The 16,008-nt window shown below is 54.8% G+C and overlaps 1 pseudogene; it reads left to right on the plus strand.

Moving 5' to 3' along the window:
• The window catches only part of LOC123728080 (glypican-5-like), a 274,957-nt pseudogene that overhangs the window by 19,245 nt on the left and 239,704 nt on the right, over window positions 1–16,008 (plus strand).

The following is a 16,008-nucleotide window of genomic DNA, read 5'->3' on the forward strand; positions in this document are numbered from 1 at the left end:
AGGAGAGACCCACTGGCCACGTCCTAGCTCGTCCCAGCCCGGGTCCTGGGGGAAGGAGAGACCTGCACTGCGGCCACGTCCTAGCTCGTCCCAGCCTGGGTCCTGGGGGAAGGAGAAACCCACTGGCCCACGTGGCTCGTCCCAGGGGAGGAGAGACCCACTGGCACCCTGGCCGCCAGGGCCTGAACCCACAGGCCGCGTCCTGGCTGTCCCAGCCTGGGCCTGGGGAAGGAAGACCCACTGGCCACGTCCTAGCTCGCCCAGACGGGTGCTGAGGAAGGAGAGACCCACTGGCCACGTGCTGCTCGTCCCGCTGGGCCTGGGGGAAGGAAGTTACCCACTGGCCACGTCCTAGCTTCGCCCAGCCTGCGGGAAGGGGACCCACTGGCCCACGTCCTAGCTTCGTTCCAGCCTGGGTCCTGGGGAAGAGAACCCACTGGCCACGTCTGCTACGTCCCAGCCTGGGGGAGAGACCCACTGGCCACGTCCTAGCTCGTCCCAGCCTGGGTCTGGGGAAGGAGAGACCCACTGGCCACGTCCTAGCTTCGTCCCAGCTGTCCTGGGGGAGGAGAGACCCACTGGCCACGTCCTAGCTCTGGGGAAGGAGAGACCCACTGGCCGCGTCCTAGCTCGTCCCAGGGGTCTAAACTCCTGTTCTACTGCGCCCCAGAAACCCTTTCATCCCCCCCTCCTCCTGTAGAACCCTTTTAGTCCCCCCCTCCTCCTGTAGAAACCCTTTTAGTCCCCCCTCCTCCTGTAAGAAACCCTTTTAGTCCCCCACTCCTCCTGTAAAAACCCTTTTAGTCCCCCCCTCCTCCTGTAGAAACTTTTAGTCCCCCCCTCCTCCTGTAGAAGCCCTTTCAGTCCCCCCCTCCTCCTGCTTGAAACCCTTTTTAGTCCCCCCCTCCTCCTGTTAGAAACCTTTCAGTCCCCCCCCTCCTCCTGTAGGAAACCCTTTTAGTCCCCCCCCTCCTCCTGTAGGAAACCCTTTCAGTCCCCCCTCCTCCTGTAGAAACCCTTTTGGTCCCCCCCTCCTCCTGTAGAAACCCTTTTAGTCCCCCCCTCCTCCTGTAGAAACCCTTTTTCGTCCCCCCTCCTCCTGCAGAAACCCTTTCGGTCCCCCCCTCCTCCTGTAGAAACCCTTTTAGTTCCCCCCCTCCTCCTGTAAAAACCCTTTCAGTCCCCCCTCCTCCTGTGAACCCTTTTATCCCCCCTCTCCTCCTGTAAAACCCTTTCATCCCCCCTTCCTCAACCCTTTCAGTCCCCCCCTCCTCCTGTAGAAACCCTTTCAGTCCCCCCCTCCTCCTGTAGAAACCCTTTCAGTCCCCCCTCCTCCTGTAAAACCCTTTCAGTCCCCCCCTCCTCCTGCTTAGAAACCCTTTCAGTCCCCCCCTCCTCCTGTAGAGCCCTTTCAGCCCCCCCTCCTCCTGTAGAAGCCCTTTTATCCCCCCTCCTCCTGTAGAAACCCTTTCAGTCCCCCCCTCCTCCTGTAGAAACCCTTTTAGTCCCCCCCTCCTCCTGTAGAAACCCTTTCAGTCCCCCCTCCTCCTGTAGAAACCCCTTTCAGTCCCCCCCCTCCTCCTGTAGAAACCCTTTCAGTCCCCCCCTCCTCCTGTAGAAACCCTTTCAGTCCCCCCTCCTCCTGTAGAAACCCTTTTAGTCCCCCCCTCCTCCTGTAGAAACCCTTTTAGTCCCCCCCCTCCTCCTGTAGAAACCCTTTCAGTCCCCCCTCCTCCTGTAGAAACCCTTTCAGTCCCCCCCTCCTCCTGTAGAAACCCTTTCAGTCCCCCCTCCTCCTGTAGAAACCCTTTCAGTCCCCCCCTCCTCCTGTAGGAAACCCTTTCAGTCCCCCCTCCTCCTGTAGAAACCCTTTCAGTCCCCCCCTCCTCCTGTAGAAACCCTTTCAGTCCCCCCTCCTCCTGTAGAAACCCTTTCAGTCCCCCCCTCCTCCTGTAGAAACCCTTTCAGTCCCCCCCCTCCTCCTGTAGAAACCCTTTCAGTCCCCCCCTCCTCCTGTAGAAACCCTTTCAGTCCCCCCTCCTCCTGTAGAAACCCTTTTAGTCCCCCCCCTCCTCCTGTAGAAACCCTTTCAGTCCCACCCTCCTCCTGTAGAAACCCTTTCAGTCCCCCCCTCCTCCTGTAGAAACCCTTTCAGTCCCCCCCTCCTCCTGTAGAAACCCTTTCAGTCCCCCCCTCCTCCTGTAGAAACCCTTTCAGTCCCCTCTCCTCCTGTAGAAACCTTTGAGTCTCTGATGAAGGCATCAGAGAACCACACCAACCTTGTCCTCTAGTATTAACCATCTCTCTCGCTCTCCCTCTCCCTCTCTCTCCCCCTCTGCCTCTCTCTCTCCCTCTCTCTCTCCCCTTCTGCCTCTCTCTCTCCTCCTGTAGAAACCTTTGGAGTCTCTGATGAAGGCATCAGAGAACCACACCAACCTTGTCCTCTAGTATTAACCATCTCTCTCGCTCTCCCCTCTCCCCTCTCTCTCCCCCTCTGCCTCTCTCTCTCCCCTTCTGCCTCTCTCTCTCCTCCTGTAGAAACCTTTGGAGTCTCTGATGAAGGCATCAGAGAACCTCACCAACCTTCTCCTCCAGGCGTCGTACCGTGACATGGCCGGGAGGCGTCGGTTCCGGTGAGAGAGTTGTTCGCTGACGTCGGCCTCTTCCTCATCGGCTCCGACCTCGACGTCGACGACGTCACCAGCCGCTTCTTCGACGTCCCTCTTCCCGTTGGTCTACAACCGCGTCGTCGACCCCGGCCTCGGCCACGTCGCCCCCGGATACTCCGAGTGCGTCCGCTCCGCCCGCCGCGATCTGACCCCGTTCGGCTCCTCTCCGGGACTCCTAGCCAATCAGATCGGGAGGTCCGGGGTCGAAGGTCGCGTGCTGTTACAGGCGTTGCACCTCGGCGTTGAGGTGATCAACACCACGGACCACCTGGTGTTTAGCAGGGAGTGTCGTAAAGCTCTGCTCAGGATGCAGTACTGTCCCCACTGCCACGGATTCACCCTCTCTAAACCCTGTATGGGCTACTGCCTCAACGTGATGCGAGGCTGTCTGGCTAGCATGGCTGAGGTAACTCTGGCTTTGTTGTTTTCACATAATAATAATAATAACAATATATATTATTCTGCTTGTTATCTATTCATCTTTCTTGTGGATTCTTGTTTTCATGTGATTTTTATTTGTTTATTTTTTAACTTTTTACTGGGAAAGGTTGTAAATAGAATTTTGATTTTGATTTGAGGTGGACCCCCATTGGAGAGAATTCGTAAGGTCGTTAGAGGGGCTGTCGGCCCGCATGCACGGAACTCAGGACCTGGAGCAAGTGCTGCTGGGAGTTCACGCCGTCGTCCACGACGCCGTCGCACACGCTCAGAAGAACGGACCACACCTCTCTAGACAGGTGAGGTTTTTGGTGAGGCGTTGTCGTCGTCGTCCCCCCCGTTGGATTGTCATAATAACGTGAAACCAACCAGTCACCAGACTAAGTGAATAACATAAAACCAACCAGTCACCAGACTAAGTGAATAACGTCCTTATAAAACCAACCAGTCACCAGACTAAGTGAATAACGTCTACGAATAAGAAACACACATTTTCTCAGAGAGACAGAGAGAGTTCCACTACTGAAGAGAGGTTTAAAGACTGAACCAAACTCTCCATTTCATCTGCTACGACTCCGTCACCCAGGAATGTACTGCAGACTACACACACACACACACACACACACACACACACACACACACACACACACACACACACACACACACACACACACACACACACCACTCAACAACAGCGTGCCCAGAACCTTCTCAGAATAGACCATTGTGGGCAGCGAGCCCCCAGTAGCCAGAAGAGGTTGTCCAGACTGTTAACCAGAGAGAGTTAGTTCATCCCCAGTAGCCAGAAGAGGTTGTCCAGACTGTTAACCAGAGAGAGTTAGTTCATCCCCAGTAACCAGAAGAGGTTATCCAGACTGTTAACCAGAGAGAGTTAGTTCATCCCCAGTAGCCAGAAGAGGTTGTCCAGACTGTTAACCAGAGAGAGTTAGTTCATCCCCAGTAGCCAGAAGAGGTTGTCCAGACTGTTAACCAGAGAGAGTTAGTTCATCCCCAGTAGCCAGAAGAGGTTGTCCAGACTGTTAACCAGAGAGAGTTAGTTCATCCCCAGTAGCCAGAAGAGGTTGTCCAGACTGTTAACCAGAGAGAGTTAGTTCATCCCCAGTAACCAGAAGAGGTTGTCCAGACTGTTAACCAGAGAGAGTTAGTTCATCCCCAGTAGCCAGGAGAGGTTGTCCAGACTGTTAACCAGAGAGAGTTAGTTCATCCCCAGTAGCCAGAAGAGGTTATCCAGACTGTTAACCAGAGAGAGTTAGTTCATCCCCCAGTAGCCAGAAGAGGTTGTCCAGACTGTTAACCAGAGAGAGTTAGTTCATCCCCAGTAGCCAGAAGAGGTTATCCAGACTGTTAACCAGAGAGAGTTAGTTCATCCCCAGTAGCCAGAAGAGGTTGTCCAGACTGTTTAACCAGAGAGAGTTAGTTCATCCCCAGTAGCCAGGAGAGGTTGTCCAGACTGTTAACCAGAGAGAGTTAGTTCATCCCCAGTAGCCAGAAGAGGTTATCCAGACTGTTAACCAGAGAGAGTTAGTTCATCCCCAGTAGCCAGAAGAGGTTGTCCAGACTGTTAACCAGAGAGAGTTAGTTCATCCCCAGTAGCCAGAAGAGGTTGTCCAGACTGTTAACCAGAGAGAGTTAGTTCATCCCCAGTAGCCAGGAGAGGTTGTCCAGACTGTTAACCAGAGAGAGTTAGTTCATCCCCAGTAGCCAGAAGAGGTTATCCAGACTGTTAACCAGAGAGAGTTAGTTCATCCCCAGTAGCCAGAAGAGGTTGTCCAGACTGTTAACCAGAGAGAGTTAGTTCATCCCCAGTAGCCAGAAGAGGTTGTCCAGACTGTTAACCAGAGAGAGTTAGTTCATCCCCAGTAGCCAGGAGAGGTTGTCCAGACTGTTAACCAGAGAGAGTTAGTTCATCCCCAGTAGCCAGAAGAGGTTATCCAGACTGTTTAACCAGAGAGAGTTAGTTCATCCCCAGTAGCCAGAAGAGGTTATCCAGACTGTTAACCAGAGAGAGTTAGTTCATCCCCAGTAGCCAGAAGAGGTTGTCCAGACTGTTAACCAGAGAGAGTTAGTTCATCCCCAGTAGCCAGAAGAGGTTGTCCAGACTGTTAACCAGAGAGAGTTAGTTCATCCCCAGTAGCCAGAAGAGGTTGTCCAGACTGTTAACCAGAGAGAGTTAGTTCATCCCCAGTAACCAGAAGAGGTTATCCAGACTGTTAACCAGAGAGAGTTAGTTCATCCCCAGTAGCCAGAAGAGGTTGTCCAGACTGTTTAACCAGAGAGAGTTAGTTCATCCCCAGTAGCCAGAAGAGGTTATCCAGACTGTTTAACCAGAGAGAGTTAGTTCATCCCCAGTAGCCAGAAGAGGTTATCCAGACTGTTTAACCAGAGAGAGTTAGTTCATCCCCAGTAGCCAGAAGAGGTTGTCCAGACTGTTTAACCAGAGAGAGTTAGTTCATCCCCAGTAGCCAGAAGAGGTTGTCCAGACTGTTAACCAGAGAGAGTTAGTTCATCCCCAGTAACCAGAAGAGGTTATCCAGACTGTTTAACCAGAGAGAGTTAGTTCATCCCCAGTAACCAGAAGAGGTTGTCCAGACTGTTTAACCAGAGAGAGTTAGTTCATCCCCAGTAACCAGAAGAGGTTGTCCAGACTGTTAACCAGAGAGAGTTAGTTCATCCCCAGTAACCAGAAGAGGTTGTCCAGACTGTTAACCAGAGAGAGTTAGTTCATCCCCAGTAGCCAGAAGAGGTTGTCCAGACTGTTAACCAGAGAGAGAGAGTTCATCCCCAGTAGCCAGAAGAGGTTGTCCAGACTGTTAACCAGAGAGCGAGTTAGTTCATCCCCAGTAACCAGAAGAGGTTGTCCAGACTGTTTAACCAGAGAGAGTTAGTTCATCCCCAGTAGCCAGAAGAGGTTATCCAGACTGTTAACCTGAGAGAAGCAATAAAACTGGCCTTTAGACTAGTTGAGTATCTGGAGCATCAGCATTTGTGGGTTCGATTACAGGCTCAAAATGGCCAGAAACAAAGACCTTTCTTCTGAAACTCGTCAGTCTATTCTTATTCCATGTGAGAAATTGCCAAGAAACGGAAGATCTTGTACAACGCTGTGTACTACTCCCTTCACAGAACAGCACAAACTGGCTCTAACCAGAATAGAAAGAGCCAACTTGACACAACTGTGGGAAGCATTGGATTTAACATGGACCAGCATCCCTGTGGAAGTCTTTCCACACCTCGTAGAGTCGCTGCCCCGATGAATTGGAGTCTGTTCTGAGGGCAAAAAAGGGTGTAACTCAAAATTAGGAAGGTGTTCTTAATGTTTTGTCCACTCAGTGTAGACTACAGTGACTAGTGTACACTAGACTGGCTCACTTCAACATTGACTACAGTGAGTAGTGTACACTAGACTGGCTCACTTCAACGTAGACTACCGTGAGTAGTGTACACTAGACTGGCTCACTTCAACGTAGACTACGGTGAGTAGTGTACACTAGATTGGCTCACTTCAACATAGACTACCGTGAGTAGTGTACACTAGACTGGCTCACTTCAACGTAGACTACCGTGAGTAGTGTACACTAGACTGGCTCACTTCAACATAGACTACGGTGAGTAGTGTACACTAGACTGGCTCACTTCAACATAGACTACAGTGAGTAGTGTACACTAGACTGGCTCACTTCAACGTAGACTACCGTGAGTAGTGTACACTAGACTGGCCCACTGCAACGTAGTGTACACTAGACTGGCCCACTTAAACGTAGTGTACACTAGATTGGCTCACTTCAACGTAGACTACCGTGAGTAGTGTACACTAGACTGGCTCACTTCAACATAGACTACAGTGAGTAGTGTACACTAGACTGGCCCACTTCAACATAGACTACCGTGAGTAGTGTACACTAGACTGGCTCACTTCAACATAGACTACCGTGAGTAGTGTACACTAGACTGGCCCACTTCAACGTAGACTACAGTGAGTAGTGTACACTAGACTGGCTCACTTCAACATAGACTACAGTGAGTAGTGTACACTAGACTGGCTCACTTCAACATAGACTACAGTGAGTAGTGTACACTAGACTGGCCCACTTCAAGATAGACCACGGTGAGTAGTGTACACTAGACTGGCCCACTTCAACGTAGTGTACACTAGACTGGCCCACTTCAACATAGACTACGGTGAGTAGTGTACACTAGACTGGCCCACTTCAACATAGACCACGGTGAGTAGTGTACACTAGACTGGCCCACTTCAACGTAGTGTACACTAGACTGGCCCAATTCAACATAGACTACCGTGAGTAGTGTACACTAGACTGGCCCACTTCAACATAGACTACAGTGGGTAGTGTACACTAGACTGGCCCACTTCAACATAGACTACGGTGAGTAGTGTACACTAGACTGGCCCACTTCAACATAGACTACAGTGAGTAGTGTACACTAGACTGGCCCACTTCAACGTAGTGTACACTAGACTGGCCCACTTCAACATAGACCACCGTGAGTAGTGTACACTAGATTGGCTCACTTCAACATAGACTCCAGTGTGTAATAATGTTTGGTACACTCAGTGTATATGTGATCATATACCAATGTAAGCAAAGTTTAAATGATTATGTTTTAGTCAAATATTATATCTGTTTGTGCTTCTTATAGTCTTATATCTAATTACGTTCAGGTCCCCTGATCATCAGCTCAAGACAAAATGGTCCCGCGGCTGAATCTAGTTGATAATCCATACCCTGCGGTGCATTACTTTAGACCAGAGTCCTCTGGGTCCATCTAGTGGCGACATCCGGCCCCTGCACCCTGTTAGGAGGGGTGTCCAGAGTCTTCTGGGTCCATCTAGTGGCGACATCCTGTTAGGAGGGGTGTCCAGAGTCCTCTGGGTCCATCTAGTGGCGTCATCCTGCCACTGCACCCCTGTTAGGAGGGGTGTCCAGAGTCTTCTGAGTCCATCTAGTGGCGACATCCTGCCACTGCACCCTGTTAGGAGGGGTCTCCAGAGTCTTCTGGGTCCATCTAGTGGCGTCATCCTGTTAGGAGGGGTGTCCAGAGTCCTCTGGGTCCATCTAGTGGCGACATCCTGCCACTGCACCCTGTTAGGAGGGGTGTCCAGAGTCCTCTGGGTCCATCTAGTGGCGACATCCTGTTAGGGAGGGGTGTCCAGAGTCCTCTGGGTCCATCTAGTGGCGACATCCTGTTAGGAGGGGTGTCCAGAGTCCTCTGGGTCCATCTAGTGGCGACATCCTGTTAGGAGGGGTGTCCAGAGTCCTCTAGGTCCATCTAGTGGCAACATCCTGCCACTGCACCCTGTTAGGAGTGGTGTCCAGAGTCTTCTGGGTCCATCTAGTGGCGTCATCCTGTTAGGAGGGGTGTCCAGAGTCCTCTGGGTCCATCTAGTGGCGACATCCTGCCACTGCACCCTGTTAGGAGGGGTGTCCAGAGTCCTCTGGGTCCATCTAGTGGCGACATCCTGTTAGGAGGGGTGTCCAGAGTCCTCTGGGTCCATCTAGTGGCAACATCCTGCCACTGCACCCTGTTAGGAGGGGTGTCCAGAGTCTTCTGGGTCCATCTAGTGGCGTCATCCTGTTAGGAGGGGTGTCCAGAGTCCTCTGGGTCCATCTAGTGGCGTCATCCTGCCACTGCACCCTGTTAGGAGGGGTGTCCAGAGTCTTCTGGGTCCATCTAGTGGCGTCATCCTGTTAGGAGGGGTGTCCAGAGTCCTCTGGGTCCATCTAGTGGCAACATCCTGCCACTGCACCCTGTTAGGAGGGGTGTCCAGAGTCCTCTGGGTCCATCTAGTGGCGACATCCTGCCACTGCACCCTGTTAGGAGGGGTGTCCAGAGTCCTCTGGGTCCATCTAGTGGCGTCATCCTGCCACTGCACCCTGTTAGGAGGGGTGTCCAGAGTCTTCTGGGTCCATCTAGTGGCGTCATCCTGTTAGGAGGGGGTGTCCAGAGTCCTCTGGGTCCATCTAGTGGCGACATCCTGCCACTGCACCCTGTTAGGAGGGGTGTCCAGAGACCTCTGGGTCCTTCTAGTGGCGACATCCTGCCACTGCACCCTGTTAGGAGGGGTGTCCAGAGTCCTCTGGGTCCATCTAGTGGCGACATCCTGCCACTGCACCCTGTTAGGAGGGGTGTCCAGAGTCTTCTGGGTCCATCTAGTGGCGTCATCCTGTTAGGAGGGGTGTCCAGAGTCCTCTGGGTCCATCTAGTGGCGTCATCCTGCCACTGCACCCTGTTAGGAGGGGGTGTCCAGAGTCTTCTGGGTCCATCTAGTGGCAACATCCTGTTAGGAGGGGTGTCCAGAGTCCTCTGGGTCCATCTAGTGGCGACATCCTGCCACTGCACCCTGTTAGGAGGGTGTCCAGAGTCCTCTGGGTCCATCTAGTGGCGACATCTTGCCACTGCACCCTGTTAGGAGGGGTGTCCAGAGTCCTCTGGGTCCATCTAGTGGCGACATCCTGCCACTGCACCCTGTTAGGAGGGGTGTCCAGAGTCCTCTGGGTCCATCTAGTGGCGACATCCTGCCACTGCACCCTGTTAGGAGGGGTGTCCAGAGTCCTCTGGGTCCATCTAGTGGCGACATCCTGCCACTGCACCCTGTTAGTAGGGGTGTCCAGAGTCTTCTGAGTCCATCTAGTGGTGACATCCTGCCACTGCACCCTGTTAGTAGGGGTGTCCAGAGTCTTCTGAGTCCATCTAGTGGCGACATCCTGCCACTGCACCCTGTTAGGAGGGGTGTCCAGAGTCCTCTGGGTCCATCTAGTGGCGACATCCTGCCACTGCATCCTGTTAGGAGGGGTGTCCAGAGTCCTCTGGGTCCATCTAGTGGCGTCATCCTGCTACTGCACCCTGTTAGGAGGGGTGTCCAGAGTCTTCTGAGTCCATCTAGTGGCGACATCCTGCCACTGCACCCTGTTAGGAGGGGTGTCCAGAGTCTTCTGGGTCCATCTAGTGGCGTCATCCTGTTAGGAGGGGTGTCCAGAGTCCTCTGGGTCCATCTAGTGGCGACATCCTGCCACTGCACCCTGTTAGGAGGGGTGTCCAGAGTCCTCTGGGTCCATCTAGTGGCGACATCCTGTTAGGAGGGGTGTCCAGAGTCTTCTGGGTCCATCTAGTGGCGTCATCCTGTTAGGAGGGGTGTCCAGAGTCCTCTGGGTCCATCTAGTGGCGACATCCTGCCACTGCACCCTGTTAGGAGGGGTGTCCAGAGTCCTCTGGTTCCATCTAGTGGCGACATCCTGTTAGGAGGGGTGTCCAGAGTCCTCTGGGTCCATCTAGTGGCAACATCCTGCCACTGCACACTGTTAGGAGGGGTGTCCAGAGTCTTCTGGGTCCATCTAGTGGCGTCATCCTGTTAGGAGGGGTGTCCAGAGTCCTCTGGGTCCATCTAGTGGCAACATCCTGCCACTGCACACTGTTAGGAGGGGTGTCCAGAGTCCTCTGGGTCCATCTAGTGGCGACATCCTGCCACTGCATCCTGTTAGGAGGGGTGTCCAGAGTCCTCTGGGTCCATCTAGTGGCGACATCCTGCCACTGCACCCTGTTAGTAGCTCTCTAACACTAGGAAGCTGTACGTCAGCTGATTTTTGTTCTCTGCGGTTGTTGTCCTCCAGGTGTATAAAGTATGTGGTCGCCCCAGTAGACAACCTGCCCAGTCGGTCAGTGACCAGAGGGGACGGCGCTAGAGAGTCCATCCTCTCAAAGCCTCCGTCAGAGAAACAGGAAACGCCCTGGTTACCGTGACAACGTGAGTATTTACAGTCTCAGTTCAACACCGTCACTTTATAGTCCTCATTTTCTACTTACTCAACACTTCAGTCTGCGCTTTTACACAGTCCTCAAAAGGTTGATCTTTCAGGGCATTATTGTATTGTTGATTTAGGTTTTCTTAGATTACTATTTTAGCGTTATGACGCTCTTGAGAGGACTGTAGGGGGGGGTGTGGAAGTAAACCAGTGTTGGTCACCTGTGTGTCTGTCTCAACAGAGAGTTCCTGAACAGTCTACGTTTGTACCGTACCTTCTACGGTGGCCTGGCGGACCAGCTGTGTGTGAACCAGCTCGCCTCCGCTGATGGACTGGCCTGCTGGAACGGCGCTGATGTGGTCAAGAGGTATAAAACCACTCCCCTACCTCACACACACAGACCTATCACTGACCTGGCTATCTCTCTCTCTCTCTCTCTCACAGACCTATCACTGACCTGGCTACCTCTCTCTCTCTCTCTCTCTCACAGACCTATCACTGACCTGGCTATGTCTCTCTCTCTCTCACAGACCTATCACTGACCTGGCTACCTCTCTCTCTCACAGACCTATCACTGACCTGGCTACGTCTCTCTCTCTCTCTCACAGACCTATCACTGACCTGGCTACCTCTCTCTCTCTCTTTCTCTCTCTCTCTCTCTCTCTCTCTCTCTCTCTCTCTCTCTCTCTCTCTCTCTCTCTCTCTCTCTCTCTCTCTCTCTCTCTCACAGACCTATCACTGACCTGGCTACCTCTCTCTCTCTCTCACAGACCTATCACTGACCTGGCTACCTCTCTCTCTCTCTCACAGACCTATCACTGACCTGGCTACCTCTCTCTCTCTCTCTCTCACAGACCTATCACTGACCTGGCTACTTCTCTCTCTCTCTCACAGACCTATCACTGACCTGGCTACCTCTCTCTCTCTCTCTCTCACAGACCTATCACTGACCTGGCTACTTCTCTCTCTGTGTCCCAAATGGCAGCCTTATCGACCAGGGCCCCTAGACAATAGGGCCCCTAGAGAATAGGGCCCCTAGGGAGTAGGGCCCCTAGGGAGTAGGGCCCCTAGGGAGTAGGGCCCCTAGAGAATAGGGCCCCTAGGGAGTAGGGCCCCTAGAGAATAGGGCCCCTAGAGAATAGGGCCCCTAGGGAATAGGGCCCCTAGGGAGTAGGGCCCCTAGGGAATAGGGTGCGATTAGGGCTTCAGACACTTATTGAAATCCCCAGCAGAATCAACAGTGTTATGTATGAATGGCCCTGCAATGTTTTATTCATTACTGTCTCTCCAGGAGTGTGTTTGATCCAATACATTATCCACAGCAATCTGTCTATATGGGACTGTAGGCGCAAACAGGCTGTGTGTGTGTGTGTGTGTGTGTGTGTGTGTGTGTGTGTGTGTGTGTGTGTGTGTGTGTGTGTGTGTGTGTGTGTGTGTGTGTGTGTGTGTGTGTGTGTGTGTGTGGGGGGGTTGTTGTAATTGTATAGAACAGCTTTTCTCGTATGTCAAGTAATACGTTTTTCTTCACCTTGTTTCAATTGAATAATCACCAATCTGCAGCCAGACAGACAGACACGCAGACAGACACGCTGCCAGCCAGACAGACACGCTGCCAGACAGACAGACACGCTGCCAGACAGACAGACACGCTGCCAGACAGACAGACACGCTGCCAGACAGACAGACACGCTGCCAGACAGACACGCTGCCAGCCAGACAGACACGCTGCCAGCCAGACAGACACGCTGCCAGCCAGACAGACACGCTGCCAGACAGACACGCTGCCAGACAGACACGCTGCCAGACAGACAGACACGCTGCCAGACAGACAGACACGCTGCCAGCATGACAGACACGCTGCCAGCCAGACAGACACGCTGCCAGACAGACAGACACGCTGCCAGACAGACAGACACGCTGCCAGCCAGACAGACACGCAGCCAGACAGACAGACACGCTGCCAGACAGACACGCTGCCAGACAGACAGACACGCAGCCAGACAGACAGACACGCAGCCAGACAGACAGACACGCAGCCAGCCAGACAGACACGCAGCCAGCCAGACAGACACGCTGCCAGCCAGACAGACACGCTGCCAGACAGACACGCTGCCAGACAGACACGCTGCCAGACAGACAGACACGCAGCCAGCCAGACAGACACGCAGCCAGCCAGACAGACACGCTGCCAGCCAGACAGACACGCTGCCAGCCAGACAGACACGCTGCCAGACAGACAGACACGCTGCCAGACAGACAGACACGCTGCCAGCCAGACAGACACGCTGCCAGCCAGACACCCTGCCAGCCAGTCACCCTGCCAGCCAGACACGCTGCCAGACAGACAGACACGCTGCCAGACAGACAGACACGCTGCCAGACAGACAGACACGCTGCCAGACAGACAGACACGCTGCCAGACAGACACGCTGCCAGACAGACAGACACGCTGCCAGACAGACAGACACGCTGCCAGCCAGACAGACACGCTGCCAGCCAGACAGACACGCTGCCAGACAGACAGACACGCTGCCAGACAGACAGACACGCTGCCAGACAGACAGACACGCAGCCAGACAGACAGACACGCTGCCAGACAGACACGCTGCCAGACAGACACGCTGCCAGACAGACAGACACGCTGCCAGACAGACAGACACGCAGCCAGACAGACAGACACACTGCCAGACAGACAGACACGCAGCCAGACAGACAGATACGCTGCCAGACAGACAGACACGCAGCCAGACAAGACAGACACGCAGCCAGACAGACAGACATCGCTGCCAGAGAGACAGACACGCTGCCAGCCAGACAGACACGCTGCCAGACAGACAGACACGCTGCCAGACAGACAGACACGCTGCCAGACAGACAGACACGCAGCCAGACAGACAGACACGCAGCCAGCCAGACAGACACGCTGCCAGCCAGACAGACACGCTGCCAGCCAGACAGACACGCTGCCAGCCAGACAGACACGCTGCCAGCCAGACACGCTGCCAGCCAGACACGCTGCCAGCCAGACAGACACGCTGCCAGACAGACAGACACGCTGCCAGACAGACAGACACGCTGCCAGACAGACAGACACGCTGCCAGCCAGACAGACACGCAGCCAGACAGACACGCTGCCAGACAGACACGCTGCCAGACAGACACGCTGCCAGACAGACACGCTGCCAGACAGACACGCTGCCAGACAGACAGACACGCTGCCAGACAGACAGACACGCTGCCAGACAGACAGACACGCTGCCAGCCAGACAGACACGCAGCCAGACAGACAGACACGCTGCCAGACAGACAGACACGCAGCCAGACAGACAGACACGCAGCCAGCCAGACAGACACGCTGCCAGCCAGACAGACACGCTGCCAGCCAGACAGACACGCTGCCAGACAGACACGCTGCCAGACAGACAGACACGCAGCCAGCCAGACAGACACGCTGCCAGCCAGACAGACACGCTGCCAGACAGACAGTCACGCAGCCAGACAGACACGCTGCCAGACAGACAGACACGCAGCCAGCCAGACAGACACGCTGCCAGCCAGACAGACACGCTGCCAGACAGACAGACACGCTTCCAGACAGACAGACACGCTGCCAGCCAGACAGACACGCTGCCAGCCAGACAGACGACGCTGCCAGCCAGACACGCTGCCAGACAGACACGCTGCCAGACAGACACGCTTCCAGCCAGACAGACACGCTGCCAGACAGACAGACACGCTGCCAGCCAGACACGCTGCCAGCAAGACAGACACGCTGCCAGACAGACAGACTCGCTGCCAGACAGACAGACACGCTGCCAGCCAGACAGACACGCTGCCAGCCAGACAGACACGCTGCCAGACAGACAGACACGCTGCCAGACAGACATGCTGCCAGCCAGACACGCTGCCAGCCAGACAGACACGCTGCCAGCCAGACAGACACGCTGCCAGACAGACAGACACGCTGCCAGCCAGACAGACACGCAGCCAGCCAGACAGACACGCAGCCAGACAGACAGACACGCAGCCAGACAGACAGACACGCTGCCAGACAGACAGACACGCTGCCAGACAGACAGACACGCTGCCAGCCAGACAGACACGCAGCCAGACAGACAGACACGCTGCCAGACAGACACGCTGCCAGACAGACAGACACGCAGCCAGACAGACAGACACGCAGCCAGACAGACAGACACGCAGCCAGCCAGACAGACACGCAGCCAGCCAGACAGACACGCTGCCAGCCAGACAGACACGCTGCCAGACAGACACGCTGCCAGACAGACACGCTGCCAGACAGACAGACACGCAGCCAGCCAGACAGACACGCAGCCAGCCAGACAGACACGCTGCCAGCCAGACAGACACGCTGCCAGCCAGACAGACACGCAGCCAGACAGACAGACACGCTGCCAGCCAGACAGACACGCTGCCAGCCAGACACGCTGCCAGCCAGACACGCTGCCAGCCAGACACGCTGCCAGACAGACAGACACGCTGCCAGACAGACAGACACGCTGCCAGACAGACAGACACGCTGCCAGACAGACAGACACGCTGCCAGACAGACAGACACGCTGCCAGACAGACACGCTGCCAGCCAGACAGACACGCTGCCAGACAGACACGCTGCCAGACAGACAGACACGCTGCCAGACAGACAGACACGCTGCCAGCCAGACAGACACGCTGCCAGCCAGACAGACACGCTGCCAGACAGACAGACACGCTGCCAGACAGACAGACACGCTGCCAGACAGACAGACACGCAGCCAGACAGACAGACACGCTGCCAGACAGACACGCTGCCAGACAGACACGCTGCCAGACAGACAGACACGCTGCCAGACAGACAGACACGCAGCCAGACAGACAGACACACTGCCAGACAGACAGACACGCAGCCAGACAGACAGATACGCTGCCAGACAGACAGACACGCAGCCAGACAAGACAGACACGCAGCCAGACAGACAGACACGCTGCCAGAGAGACAGACACGCTGCCAGAGAGACAGACACGCTGCCAGACAGACAGACACGCTGCCAGACAGACAGACACGCAGCCAGACAGACAGACACGCAGCCAGCCAGACAGACACGCAGCCAGCCAGACAG

This window comes from Salmo salar, chromosome ssa17, assembly GCF_905237065.1.
Source record: "Salmo salar chromosome ssa17, Ssal_v3.1, whole genome shotgun sequence".
Classification (NCBI taxonomy): Eukaryota; Metazoa; Chordata; class Actinopteri; order Salmoniformes; family Salmonidae; genus Salmo; species Salmo salar.